At 38.2% G+C, this 14,619-nt stretch overlaps 1 protein-coding gene across 1 annotated transcript in view; it reads right to left on the bottom strand.

Annotated features, from left to right (window-relative positions):
• Positions 1-14,619, bottom strand: part of CMYA5 (cardiomyopathy associated 5) — an 87,988-nt gene that overhangs the window by 58,562 nt on the left and 14,807 nt on the right. The gene's annotated exons all lie outside the window — the stretch shown is intronic.

Raw genomic sequence — 14,619 nt, 5'->3', positions numbered from 1 at the left:
AAGTATCTACCTCCACTCTACCCCTACAAGGTATATTTCCATTTTAACTATATAATTCATTGTCCGGTACGTGTATCATGGGAACTCTGAGTCATGATAGAGGGAGGAAAGGTCATTGAACATAGGGAGATCACAAAGGATGCCAGCCTACTGTGCTTCTCTTTCCTCACCTATAAAACAAGAATAATAATAGAAACTATCCCATGGGGCTACTGTGAGGATTAAATTAATTAATTCATATGAAAAGGTCCTGGCATGGATTTAGTGCCCAACAAATGTTATTTGTAATCAGGCCTTCCAGGCAGTCCTTGGACTAGAGATCAAAGGAGCCTGGGCATGGGCATTTTCAATCGCTGCAGGTGTTGGAGAGGCTGTCTCCTGGAACTGCTCTCATAGCCTCTCTGCAATGGCTGGCTTTGACGGCCCCTTCAGTTACCATTGAGCTCCTGTCTCACACTCCGCAGCATTCTTCTTCTCTGGAATTTTCTTCTACCCCCTCGTCACCTGTGCTGATGCTATTCCTCCATTTAGAATGCTTAGCCTCCACCACACTCCACCTCTTCTGCACATTTCAATTCTTTCTACTCCTCAAGGCTTAGTTTAAAAACCTCCCCGTTACCACCGCTGATCCATTCAGCAGTCATGTTTGCCAACACTTCATAAACATGAAGTTCAAGATCAAAACTCCAAGGGCTATTTCCTCCAGGAATATGGTTACAATTTGAGATAAATCCAAATTATTGATTTATACCTTTTTACAACAATAAAAACAAAAAAACTCTCTATGTTAAAACTGCTAAGCCTAAGTATTAAATGAAGGCACTTTTAAGAAAAATACACAGAATTTAGGTCCCTTACTGATTCTTTTTTTTTTTTTTATCATCAGTCACTGCTTATATCAGTGGTTCTTAACTCCAGAACACTTAAAAGCACCTGTGGGGAGCTTTTTAAAAATACTAATACCATCCCATACCCTTCTCCACAGAGATTCTGATTTAATTGTATCAGGGTAGACTCTGGAGATTGCTAAGTTTTCATGTTTTAAAAGCTTACAGGCGACTCCAACATGGATCCAGAGCTGAAATCACTTGCATAAACAATCCTAGCTCTGAAACTTAAATAGCACATACCGTTCTTGCTTACGGGCCTTCCCGGTTTGTTAGGCTGGCTGAGGACCAGGACTATAAGTCCTCGCAGGTACATTCTGCTCCCCTTGGTTAAACTTCAGAGTCTCCCCAGAAATCTACTGCAGAGGGGTTATGGATGTCCTGAGATCCTGATGTCCTTATCTCTCAGCACAGCCAGGTGGAGCCTGGGACAGCCAGAGCCCCTGGGCCACTAGCCTGCAACAGCAAGCAGCCTCATCCATTTACCCCACTATAAATATTATTTTCTACACATGCCATGGGTGAAAAGGAGAAGCAGTGGGAAAAAGCAGTTTGTCCATTTTCCCAGAAACTCTGCTCTTACTTACTTGCTTTGGTATTAAACTACTGAACTTAATTAGGAATTAATACTCTATCGTGGTCCTGAACTGAATCTTACTTTCAACTGTTTTTTCAAGCTCTTTTACATACCTAATTAAAGTTATTTCACAGAATTTTCAACTCATTCTACTTCTTCTCTCTTCCATGTCACTTAACCGAAATAGGATGAAATTAAAAACCGAGGTTATGACATGCATCTGGGAAGTCAGCATTTTGAATGCCCATGATTGTAGTAGCATTATAAAATTCAATTATAAATTCAATTTAGAGTTAATTATTGACTGTAAATTCAATGTGCCCAACCAGAGAAGTTTTCATTACCAGCGAGAATGAGGTGAGGAGTGCTGAGGAGAGTGCTGAAACGGCAGTCATCAGAAGGTACAGCCCTGCTGCAGTGGATTCACGCAATCAATCATTTGCTTATTCACTCACTCATTTATTTCTTCATTTAATAAACTTTTACTGAGTGAAAGTAAAACTTTTATTATACTTTGTATTCCTAGTATCTAAACAATAAGACAGAACATTCTTCTAAGAAATTCAAAATCTAATAGGGAGACAGAACTAAACATTTTAATACAGTGTGAAAAGTACTATTACAGAAGATAGGCAAGATACAATGAGAACACCATAAAGAACAGATGACTACACAGACGAAAGATCCTTGAGTGGTTTGCAGAAGAAGAAATAGAGGAGTCTGCCAAATGGATGAGGAGAGAAGACAGTGTGAGGATGGGGAGGTCATTCCAAGAAAAGTTCACAGGATATGCAAAGTGTGTATATGAATAAACAGTCTGGCTCACTGAGAGACCCAAAGTCGAATGACAGAGCCAATAGGAACCAGAGAGTGACTATACGGCATTAGCATGTGTAAAGCCATAGCCATATTATACTCAGTCTAAAGAAACAACGTATTAACAGTAGGGAAATGGTCCCCATAGAGTTCAGAAATGCTTCCAGGACTGCTTTTTACTGAGAAATGCAAGTGTTCTCCTCTGTGCGTATATGAGCATTTTATAGTTAAATGCTATTGGCTATGGAGATCCTCTCATCCACCTGCTTCATACTGCATTCTCACAAAGCAACCCTCTCGTTATTTCTTGGCTTCCCATGCAGATTTATCTATAGGAGTGCAATGCAATAAATCTAATGACTTAGGAGGCTCTCATTTTATTTCCTAAATTTATTTTTTTGTGAGTTGTATTAGTATAAATCAGTTCTCAAGTGATAGATTGCATTAAATGTGCTGAAAAAACATAATTTCTGACATTGCAAATTGAAGGATCAGGTCCTGGAATATGATGACCATGTCCAGAATTCCTGTGTTCCTTCTTCAGGCCATGATCACCTTTCCTGGGTACACCTTCTCTCTCTCTCTTTTTTCTTCATTTCATCTTTGCTCAAACACAGACTAGCATCTTATTAAAAATTAAGCTTTTTAGAATCATGAGTGGAAAGAACCCTGTGGCTTTATAATATATATCTTTTTTTTGTTTGTTTTTGCTGCTTTTTTTTCTTTCTCAGATTCTGCTTTCAGAGAAAGTATTTCTCATCTTATAAGTGAGGAAAGATGAGAGAGGGAATACATATGTACAAACTGAAATTTCTAAAGAAGGAAATGGCTAGCCATCAAACTGGAGCGACCAAAATAATAATTTCCCATATTTCATCATGAGTATCTTTGTTTTGATTGATACTCTCATTCTTTCCTTAAAAAAAAAAAAAACAAAAAAAAACCCCTACACTCTGAAGAAGTGAAATGGGTCCTCAAACTATTATCTGAAGGTTAAGATTTGTAACTCCAGTCACGAGTCACTTAACGACAGGAATACATTGGGAGAAATGCATCCTTAGGCGATTTCAGTCTTGTGCAAACATCACAGAGTGCACTTACACAAACCTCGATGGTATAGACTGCTGCACACCTAGGCTACATGCATGGTATAGCTTATTGTGCCTAGGCTACAAACCTGTACAGCATGTTACTGCACTGAATACCGTAGGCAACTGTAACACAATAGTAAGTATTTGTATATATAAACATACCCAAACATAGAAAAAGTACAGTAAAAAATGGTACTATAATCTTATGGGACCACTGTCATATATGAGGTCTGTCATTGACCAAAGCATGAAACATCATTATGCGGCACATGACTATATTATACTTTTTTCCTGCAAAACTCAAGATTTGTATTCTAGGAACTGGTAGTTCTTTCCTCTGACCAGCAGTTAAAGTACCATTAAAGTTCTTGATAGGAATATAATGATGAATACTACTTTGGATTTGCATGAGGCCTTATTCTACCTTTAAGCAATCACAGTGCACCAACAGGTAGTGTATCAAACAGAAGAAGGTAATGGGTAGGATATTTTTCCAACTAAATCTTTTTAAATGCATTAAATATCAATTGTTATAACAATGGGAAAGTCACATATGATCCTGCTTATGTTACAAACTTCAAAATATAGCTTTAAAGCATAAAACACCCAGCAAACTTGTGATCTTATAATACAAACTATTAGCATTTTATGAGTCTTAAAAAAATTGACTTCTTAAAAATATAATCACTAATTCTACAATTAATATTTCACTAAGAATTAATTTAATGTCCATGTCTTTAGTAGAAACAAAATCATATGCATTGCTGAACAAAAGTAGTATTAAACAGCTTAGGTTAAAAAGAGCTTATACGCCATTAGGGAATTAGGAAAAAAATTCATGAAACCATGAATGAAAAAAATTATTATACAGCATTATTATGCCATAACAGAAAGGGCTCATTTTGTAGATATACTAAGAACATTCAAGTTCATTGTGGATAGAAAGAATAAATATCAACGACCAGATAATTCAGAAGCCTGGAAGTTAGGGCCCTCTATTATTTGAAACCTAGTTATTTTCCCCTTCATGCATTCTATGATCCATCCAAACAAAGGTTTTACCCTTCATGACTTTGCTTATATCTTTCTCTTCATTTGAAATGAATCACCTCTGTATATTTTGCTCTTATTTCTTTAGAGACCAGCTCATATATCAACTTCTCCATGTAGCTGTCACTGATGCTGCAAGCCAAAAGTAATTTTCTCCCCTTGAACCTGTAGAATCTTAATGTAATATTTTCCTGTGGTATTTACCATCTTACATTCAAGTTATTTTTATGTGTATCTTAGCGCCTCTACAAGACTGTACACTTCCTGTGAGCAGGGATCGTGTCTTTTAGTGTTTCTGTTAGAGGCTCTCCTTTTATGAAATCTTTCCAAAGCATTCAACTTTGTTTTCATGGGAACAACTCTTTTATTTTTGTACTCGTATTTCATCAGCTTAAGCAATATTTAATTAAATCGTGTTATAACAATAACAAGTACAACTAGTATATAAAAAGGCTCGAGAACAATCACAAGTGACCCTTAGTATAAATACAACACAAAGGAGAATATACTTATTAGACAGTACTTACAAGAGTAGTCAGCTTGCCTAGGGCATCAGTCTGTTTTACAGAGAAAACAGGGAGTTTTGGTTACTCCAGCCAATTAGGTATAGTCATAGTGAAAAGTAGTTAAAAGCACTTGTATTTCTCTTTTTGTACATTTCTATTAATAGTTTCCATTCATTAGTGTTTACTCCCATGAGGTTTCTGTTTCAGGTGAAAGGACAAGACTTCCTCAATCACTTTTTTGTTTTGTTTTGTTTTTTGAGGCAGAGTCCTGCTCTGTCACCATGGCTAGAGTGCTGTGACGTCAGCCTAGCTCACAGCAACCTCATACTCCTGGGCTCAAGCAATCCTACTGCCTCAGCCTCCCAAGTAGCTGGGACTGCAGGCATGCGCCACCATGCCCGGCTAATTTTTTCTATATATACTTTTAGTTGTCCAGCTAATTTCTTTCTATTTTTTATTAGAGACGGGGTCTCACTCTTGCTCAGGCTGGTTTCGAACTCCTAAGCTCAAACAATCTGCCCACCTCGGCCTCCCAAAGTGCTAGAATTACAGGCATGAGCCACTGCGCCCGGCCCCCTCAATCACTTTTTGGAAGCCCAGAGTCAAGATTCATTCATTCAACAAGTATTTATTGAACTCAAAGTATGTGCTAGGGAGGCACTATGTTAAGCATGGCCTTTTACGGCCAAATTACTATTTGGTGCAAATTTTTACAAGGTCTTAAGAGTTCATTTCGAATTAATCAGTTTGGTCTGAGCTATAGACTTATGACAGAAACATAAATTAACTTTGTCTTGTTTTATTCTTCTGAAACCTAGGATGCATTTGGACATTGCTGCTGGAGGTAGCTCCACTGCAAAGCAAACTGGGTGCTTGCCTGAGCCCTCACCTGTACGAGGGCAACACTGGACACAGTCAGCATTCTCCCAGCTGAGTTTGAGAACACTCAGGTGTTATATGTGAACATTCTCCTGCATCCCCTACACAGTGCTATGAAGATTCATATCTTTTTAGTTTTTTTAATGGGGCATTTTATCTGTAAAATCTCTTAAAATACATGATTGTAATTTATTTAAAATAATTATTTGTGACACTGATTTCTAATTCCACATGTTTCTTCTCCTGTAGAAGGGCATCTATTAGAATAACACTGCTGGTCTAGCTTCTCATTATCACTCTTCCCCATGTTACTGTGTTCCTTGTGCTGTGAAGTGTACAAGGAAAGGCCTCTGGTTCTTCAGAGCCCATGACTGGGTATTTAAATCTGTTTATTTCTGAGATTTGGTACTAGAAAGCACATTGTCGTCTACCTAAGCCACATTTTCTGGTATCAGTTTTATCAGTAATAAAGTTGATATTTTTATCTCTATCATTCCTTTGATTTATCTGTCAATTGTTTCAGAACTTAGATAAGGAAAAGAGGGTAATTCTACTTGCCAGATCCAATATAAATAAATATACCATCTATCAGTGGTAGAACCTAGAGGACATGACTCGACAGCAAGAACAGACACGATGCATAATCTACACGCTCGTAAGTATCCACCACAAACTGATGTGTGAACCAACCAGACCAAAAGCAATCTGCCACTCAGAACTCAGCAATGCCCTGATCCCATGTGGGTCTCCCTCAGACACACAGGCACGTGCATATCATTTTTGCACAAGATTTGAGAAGCCCAGAACTGCATAGAACGACGCTCTATAAGCAACAAAGACCAAGTTCAAAGGTACATCACCATGGTCTGTGATAAATAATACTAATCTCCACTGCAAAAGGGTCTATGAGTTGGAAAGAATAGAATTGACAATTTGAATTAGATTATGCAAAAAAGATAAAAGTTGGTATTCTTAAAAGAAATGCCTCAGGTTACTTTAGCCTCAAGTCATGCTAGCTCTACAGCTGCCTCTGCGACCACCTGCTAGCAGGAGTGAGGAAACCTGGATTCCAGTGCTAGCTCTGACACTCCCTGGGTGTCTGGTTTTCAGCAACAATGATAAGTCATATTTGCATATCACTTAATGACTTTCCACATACCTTCACCTATATTCTTTCCTTTTACCCTCAGAGTCATCATTTGATTTGGTCAACAAATATTTAACAGCTACCACATACCAGACTCTGTTCTAGGCAATGAGGACACAGCAGCAAATAAAACAAAGTCCTGGCTCTCATGTTGCTTAGATTCTAGGATGAGAGATGATAAGCACTATGAAGAAAGTAAGACAGGGTGAATGGGAGAGAGGGTGATGGCTACGAGTTGGGGTGCTATGTTATACAGGGTGATCAAGAAAGACCTCTCAATTAAAGAGACATTTGGGCATACGCATGAAGGAAGTGAGGGAGTGAGTCTGAAAGTACTAGGAGAAGGAGCAAAGCAAACACTAAAGGCACTGAGATGCGACTGCATTTGGCATGGTCAAAAACAGCAAAGACAGGATCGTGCTGCAGAGAAGTGAAAGAGGGCGAAATAGGAAATGAGGTCAGAATGGTAGCTGGGAACCAGCCCACCTGGGCTCATAGGGAGTGTCTGGACTTTACTCTGAATGAGATGGTAAGCCATTGGACCGGCAGGCCTGCCATGTTCTAATAGCTCAGGGATGGGCAGTTACTCAGGCTAAGCTGGTTGGGGCCCCCTACACCCTCTGGCCTACCCCAATCAGGAATTTGAATATCAAGCAGAATGACTTAAAGGCTGAAAATCTGTGGCACTCGGGCCAGATGATCAGTCTTTCTTATGCCCTAGACCCCACCCAGCACTCCCCTGGTTCCTAATCCATCATTCATCCTGTGAGCTCCTTAGGGTTCCTCTAATAGATTCCATCTTCTGTCTGGTATGCAGAGTTGTTTCTTTGCTTGCTACCAGAGATGGCTACCTTATTGCCAAGCTCGTTTCTCCTCTTTCCAGGTTTACAGATAGTCTACATTCCCCAGACTCCCTTGAGTTAGGTGTCACCAGGTGATGGCCAAGTGACTGGGCTCTAGCAATGGAAAGAGAGCACTAGTATGTATGTTGTTTCTAGGCCTGGATCATAAAAATCTGCCACATGCAGTTGTCTGCACTTTTTCCCATCCACAGCTTGAAGCATGGCAACCTTAAATGCCACAAGCTGAAAATGCCAAAGCTACAACAGGCAAGGTTCCTAGGTCCCTGACTCACTGCTGGAATAAGAGCTGCCCAACCAGAAATACCTGTATTGGACTTTTTTTTTTTTTTTTTTTTCAGAGACAGGGTCTCACTCTACTGTCCAGGCTGCAGCATAGCTGGGACTACAGATATGCACCAGCATGCCTGGCTAATTTTTAAACAATTTCTTTATAGATAGGGTCTTGCTATATTGCCCAGGCTGGTCTCAAACTCCTGGCCTAAGTGATCCTTCCCACCTCAGCCTCCCAAAGCACTGGGATTACAGGTGTGAGCCATCACACTCAGCCTATGTTGGACTTTTAAGTGAGCTAGAGAGAAACTTTTATTACATTAAGTCACTGAGATTTGGGGGTTTGTTACAGCATTTAGTGTTACCTTATCTAGTACAAAGCCTAACTAATACATCTCTCAGTCACTATTAAACATCTCACTCCAACATAAAACATCTTAACTCCTGGGCATAGAAAACACATTTTTGTTTTATATATATATACATACATACATATATATGTATGTATATAATTTTAACTGCAAAAGTAAATGAAAGAAAACATTCTCATTATAAAAAATTAATCTAACATAGTCTCCCTTAATAACTACCACCCCATCTCTGTCCCATTACCAGCGATAACCCAGTTAATTGATACCATTTTGCAAATTAAAAAACAGAGCAAAAACTGAGCCTGGCAAAATAAATAATAGGAATTCTGTTTTTAAATTGCAATAAGTGCCCATAATATGCAAAGTAGTGGGAACATAAAGAGAAATAACACAGTTCTCCCCTTTCAGGAACTTAGAGGGGGGCATAGAAATATACCTGCAAATAGACCATTGTAATATAGTGCAGCACATGCTTCAACACAAAGAATGTGCAAAAGGCATCAGATTTGGTACAGAGAAGGAAATTTTTTAACTTTGAGATCGAGTGGGGCAGGCTATTTGAATACATGTGTAAGAGGAGGGGTCTGGAATATAACCACAGAGTACAAAAGACTGACGTAAGGTTTTGTAAGATAAAAATGAGTTTTCCAGGAGGACCCAGCTAGAGGCAATTCAGGTAAAAGGAACAACATGTGCAAAACGATAGAGGTGTGAAACCATAGGATGTGTCTGGGTGTGCTTTGGGGCACCTCCGCAAAAGTCTGTAATCGTCTTGAAAGTCACAAGATCCAGTGGTATGTATGTTAGTATTAATGCAGATCCTTCTGAATTCCATTCCAAGCAGACTAGAAAATACCCATCACCCTGTCTTTCCTAGGGCTTTGGATAGTCCTGATAATTAGTTAATAATGGGCTACACATATGCTTGTTTTTAACAGCAAAGATAACTCAAGTTATTGAGTACCTAAGGCATGCGCCTGATCTTACAACCAGGACCAGATAAAGATGTGATCCATTTGAAAGCAGGACGTTTCAAAGCAGTGACTATCTTCTTTCTACCCTGATGCCTCCCCAACCAAAATACTACATGTGGGCCACGTGCATAAATATCTTCATTTATTTCAAGTAGGAAGCGTCTACCTAGTAGGGAAAGGTATTAATGTGATCCATTCAAAACTCTGGAATTGTAGAAATCATTTATCTGTCCAGAGTTTAAAAGGGTCATTGGGCTTCAGCATGGACAATAAATTTATAAATACTTAGAGAGTATCTATCTATTCAGGATCTGGCTACGAGCTGGGACTATTACTCAATTACATAAACTACAGGCACACATCTGAATCTTCCAGAGAAAAGTAAAAAAAAACTCATCCACTAAATTTTCCACTATTATCAAAAACTAAGGACAAAAAGATGATAGGACCAGAGAACCAAAATAAATAAACTATGGTGTGACAGGGCTGGTTCAGAGCTTAGTGACTGCTTCAGACCAAAACTTGGGCAACTCCATTATCTGTGGTCTTGGGAGGTAGGGGTTCCTCAATGGTGGCACTATTGACATTTGGGGCTGGATAATTCTTTGTGCTAGGGGCACTGTCCTGTGTGCTGAGGATGTTTAATAACATCCCTGGCTCCTACCAAGTAGATGCCATGAATACCCCATTCCCAGTTGTGACAATCAAAAATGTCTTGAGACATGTATTCGTTGAGAACCACTGGTATAGGGAGACCCAAGAGCGAGAAAAGAGAGGCAACCACAGGCAACATCAACCTCGGCTGAGGATATAAGGGAAAAACCATGGAGGATAAGAATATTCGTGTTCTGGGATGCCCAGTTGAGGAGTTAAACACGGGCTCAACTGTTTAGTACTGGAATTCTTCAACAGCTACTGAGTATTAGCGCAGAGCAGAAACCGTACCCCACCAGCCTCTGCTGTCAAATTCCTGTGTGTGTTGAGTGGTGGTAACTAAGAGACAGAGCACTTCATCTGAACAGAATGTGTCAGGTTGGGATCTTTTTAAAATAAATCAGTGAGCCAGGATAGACTGCATTTCAGCCGTTATACTTTTTTTTTTTTTTACTACAATTATAACTCCATAATAACAGGAAGAATGAGCGGTAATTGGTCCAAAAAGTAGGAGAAAGCTGATCGGATTTCCTTGGTGGCCCTCCAGCAATTTTTCTTGTTAAGTTTGCAACCGAGAAAGAGCCCTTACATTGTAGCCTTGAAAATAATAATAATGCATTTAAAAATAAAACTCAGCTCATCTGTTAAATGGAATCGGGGTTTTTCCATATGCTTACTACATTTTTCTTTTCTCTGTCATTTTTCTTTTCTCTGTCATTTTTTAAGAAAAGAAAAAAAAAAACCCAACACTAAGGCCCCATTCCATCAGCTGCTGCTGAGATGAGTAGGGAGGGGTGAGATGCATCTCAGCCCTGGCGCTGCAGGAGAGAGGATGCTTTTGCCAGGGTGGCGCCAGCAGAGAGACTTGCATGGCAGTGGGCTGGCTCTCCTGAGCCTGTTTGAATAAACCTCAGAGAGAGTCCACTGGAGGCACAGGGAGGGCGCCCTCCAGCTATGGAGAAAAGCATCCTTGAGAACCTTCCGTGGCGTATGCAAAGAGGGAGTGGAAAATGCAAGGGAGTTAGACTGAAACCTGTGATCGAGCAACAACCTGTCTTTGATTTCCAAGTGCTCCTCCACTGACTTTTGAGCTAGTCCCAAACTAATGCTGCCAATAATTCACCAAGGAAAATTAATCATGATGTTATAGTTACCGACAAATCCTCATATATTTTCTGCTAGATCAGCTCTGGATGACACCACCATTAACTCTGTGGTTTCTACAAGTGCAGTATTAGAAAGCATGTTCCTTTGTGCATACATAAAGTGTTTAGAAAATTTCCCAACCTCCATTTTTTCTTTATTCTCAAACCAAGGATCTATAAGGATTTATGGGAAACTATCTTTTTTTGGAAATGGTTAATTTCCCTCTTTAAGGTGACCTTAACACTGGAGAACCTAAAAGATTTCTCTCTCAAGAATACAATTTACAAAGTCTGGTGACAAAATCTTTACCAACAACTAAACTTTGCATCTCTCCTCTTCCACTTTCCAACCAATTGCCTACATTCTTTTTCTGTGTGTACCACCTTTAATGGCTATTACTCTTTAATCAAATTCTGCCATGTTAGGCTGGTGGCAGGGTGCTTGGTCCCTATGAGTTTGAAAGCAGATTGGCAACAGCCTGGCTATCGCAGAGTTACCGGATGAGAAGCATCCAGAGGAACTGGCTGATGGTCCCATTGTCACCCTTAAACACCACCAGGAAAAAAAAGACAACAACAATAAGAAATATCTTACCTAAAACATAACCAGACTGTAAAATCAAACTCATAAAAGGAAGTCTCTAAAAAGCCAGAGAGAAAAAGAAACAAAGAGATTAAATAAAATCCCCGTTTATACTCTAGGAAATAACTTGCTAGTAGCTTGTTCTAGGCTTCCTATTTCTGACTTGTAAAATCTCAAAATTGGAGATTCAGTAATTTAATTTGTTTTTATGGAGAACTGTGTTAGAATAAATGGGATTATTGTAAAACTTTGCATCCCCAAAATCATTTTTACAAGGTTTTAAAGCACTCCCAGATCTCTTTAGGAGTTTAAAAATTAAGATGAATTTCCCATAATATTCTCTTATTAATCACCTACAAAAAAGAAAAACACAAAAACCCAATCAAAAATGACATGCATTTGATCCAGTGAAATGTTTTAAAAGGCATAATACAGGCAACACTTGCTAATATATTTTTCCCCATTCTTCAGTTGAACTCAGGTGAAAGTGCAAGATTTTTAGGTCTTATCATTAAAAATAAAGATTTTTAGGCCAGGCACAGTGGCTCACAACTGTAATCCTAGCACTCCAGGAGGCTGAGGCAGGAGGATCGCTTGAGCCCAGGAGTTCGAGACCAGCCTCAGCAAGAGCAAGACCCTATCTCTACTAAAAATAAAAAGAAATTATCCAGACAACTAAAAATATAAAAAATTAGCCGGGCGTGGTGGTGCATGCCTGTAGTCCCAGCTACTTGGGAGGCTGAGGCAGGAGGATTGCTTGAGCCCAGGAGTCTGAGGTTGCTGTGAGCTAGGCTCACGCCACAGCACTCCACTCAAGGCAATGGATTGAGACTCTATCTCTAAAAATAATATAAAATAAAAAAACTTTTTAAATAAACAATAAATATTTTTTTCCTAGTTACCAAATAAAAATTTCACTGTAGAATATGCAGAAACATAGAAACACACAAAAAAGAAAATTAAAATAACCAATAATCCTAACACTCAAAGATCACTTTTAATATATTGCTATATTTCCTTCATTCTTGGTCTACCCTGAGTTGCTCCTTTTTTTTCACACAAATGATATTTTGTAATGTGCTTTTTTTAACTTAAAAATATATTCTCTAAGAAAAATTTTAAAAAGGAAAAAACAAACAAAAAAGAAAAAAGAAACACAAAAGAAAAAACTGAAAAAACAAAAAAGATAAAACAAAAAAATTTAAAACACATATATATACTCTGAACATCTTTCATGCTATTAAATATTCTTTTCCAATAGCTATTCTCAAATTCTTTGGCCTCAAATCCACTTTACACTCTTAAAAATTATTAAGGACCTCAAAATGCTTTTGTTTATGTAGGTTGTATTTTTCAATATTATAGTAATAGCAATTAAAAGAAAATTTTCAATTTTTCCTAATTCATCTAAAAATAGCAATAATGACCTATCACATGTCAACATCAATAACATATTTTACAAAAAGTAATTCTGTTTTCCAAAACATACAAACAAAAACATTTAGTGAAAAGAGTGTCATTATTTTATATTTCTGCAAATCTTTTTGATGTTTGTCTTAACAGAAGACAGCTGAATTCTCACATCTGCTTCTGCATCAAAATATAGACATGTTCTGTTAATAGAAGTCTATAAAGAAAATCTAGCCTCACACAGATAAGCAGTTGGAAGAGGGAAGAGTAATTTTCAGAAAATTGTGGATATTTTCTTTATATCACACCAAAACTTGAAAAGTAATAGTTTTTTAAAGACTCGTTGCAATGTAGAATCTGAAAAAAATCAATAAGCTTTTCATACTCTATATACTCTTATATACTTTATATACTCTCATACTTATGAGAGAACGAAAGTGGCAATTATAAATAATGTCTTAGAATTACCATAAAAATAGTTTTGACCTTATGGATGCCCTGAGAGGGAACCACACTTGGAGAACTGCAGTTCTACAACTTCATATTTAATGGTTAGCATAGCATTGTATCACGTGATAGAATATTTTCTTTACCCCAAACCCTGTTGTTGAACATTTAGATTATTTTCAAGTTTTTGCTATAATTAAAAAAAAATGCTATGACAAACATCCTTATAGATACATCTTTTAGCACATTCGTTTTCTTAGAATTACACCTTAGGAAGCAGAATTTGAGGGTCAAAACCAAAGTAATTTTTTCAGGCTTTTTATACATGTTGCCAATTTTCCCTCCAGAAAGTTTGATTAATTTGCATTCCTATCAGTAGTGTGGACAAGAGCCTCACATTCCTACCCACCCCCTTATCAACACTGGGTACCATGTGAGCCCTGCCTGGATAGCTGTTTTTAGAAAATCAGTGTGACTGAGCTGGCTCTTAGTGAGCTCACTCTGTTATATGAAATACAATACTTGAGGTTTCCTGGAATTCTCTGTTGACAGAGTACTCTGATAATTATACCATAATGTTTATTAAATGCTACTTTGTATTATTATAATTAGCATTTACTATGTGTATTCTACTTGACAGTAAGTTTCTTGAGACAGAAATCATGTGTCAGTATCTTAATATCTTATATCTTAATATATACCACAGTGCTAAGCCAATGGGATAGAGATAGAAATAGCATTTTTCACTTCAGAGAGGCCTGGGTTTAAATCTTGGCTTCACTACTCACTCGATGTGCTATCGTCCGAATGTGTCCCTCAAAATTCATGTTAAAGCTTAATCACCCATGTGATAGTACTAAGAGGTGGGGCCTTTAGCAGATGATTAAACCATGAGGACAGAGCCCTCGTGGGCTTGGCAATCTTATAAAAGAGGTTGAAGGGAGTATCC

The sequence above is a fragment of the Lemur catta genome, chromosome 12, assembly GCF_020740605.2.
Source record: "Lemur catta isolate mLemCat1 chromosome 12, mLemCat1.pri, whole genome shotgun sequence".
Lineage (NCBI taxonomy): Eukaryota > Metazoa > Chordata > Mammalia > Primates > Lemuridae > Lemur > Lemur catta.
This window is presented reverse-complemented; position numbering and strand designations above follow the sequence as displayed.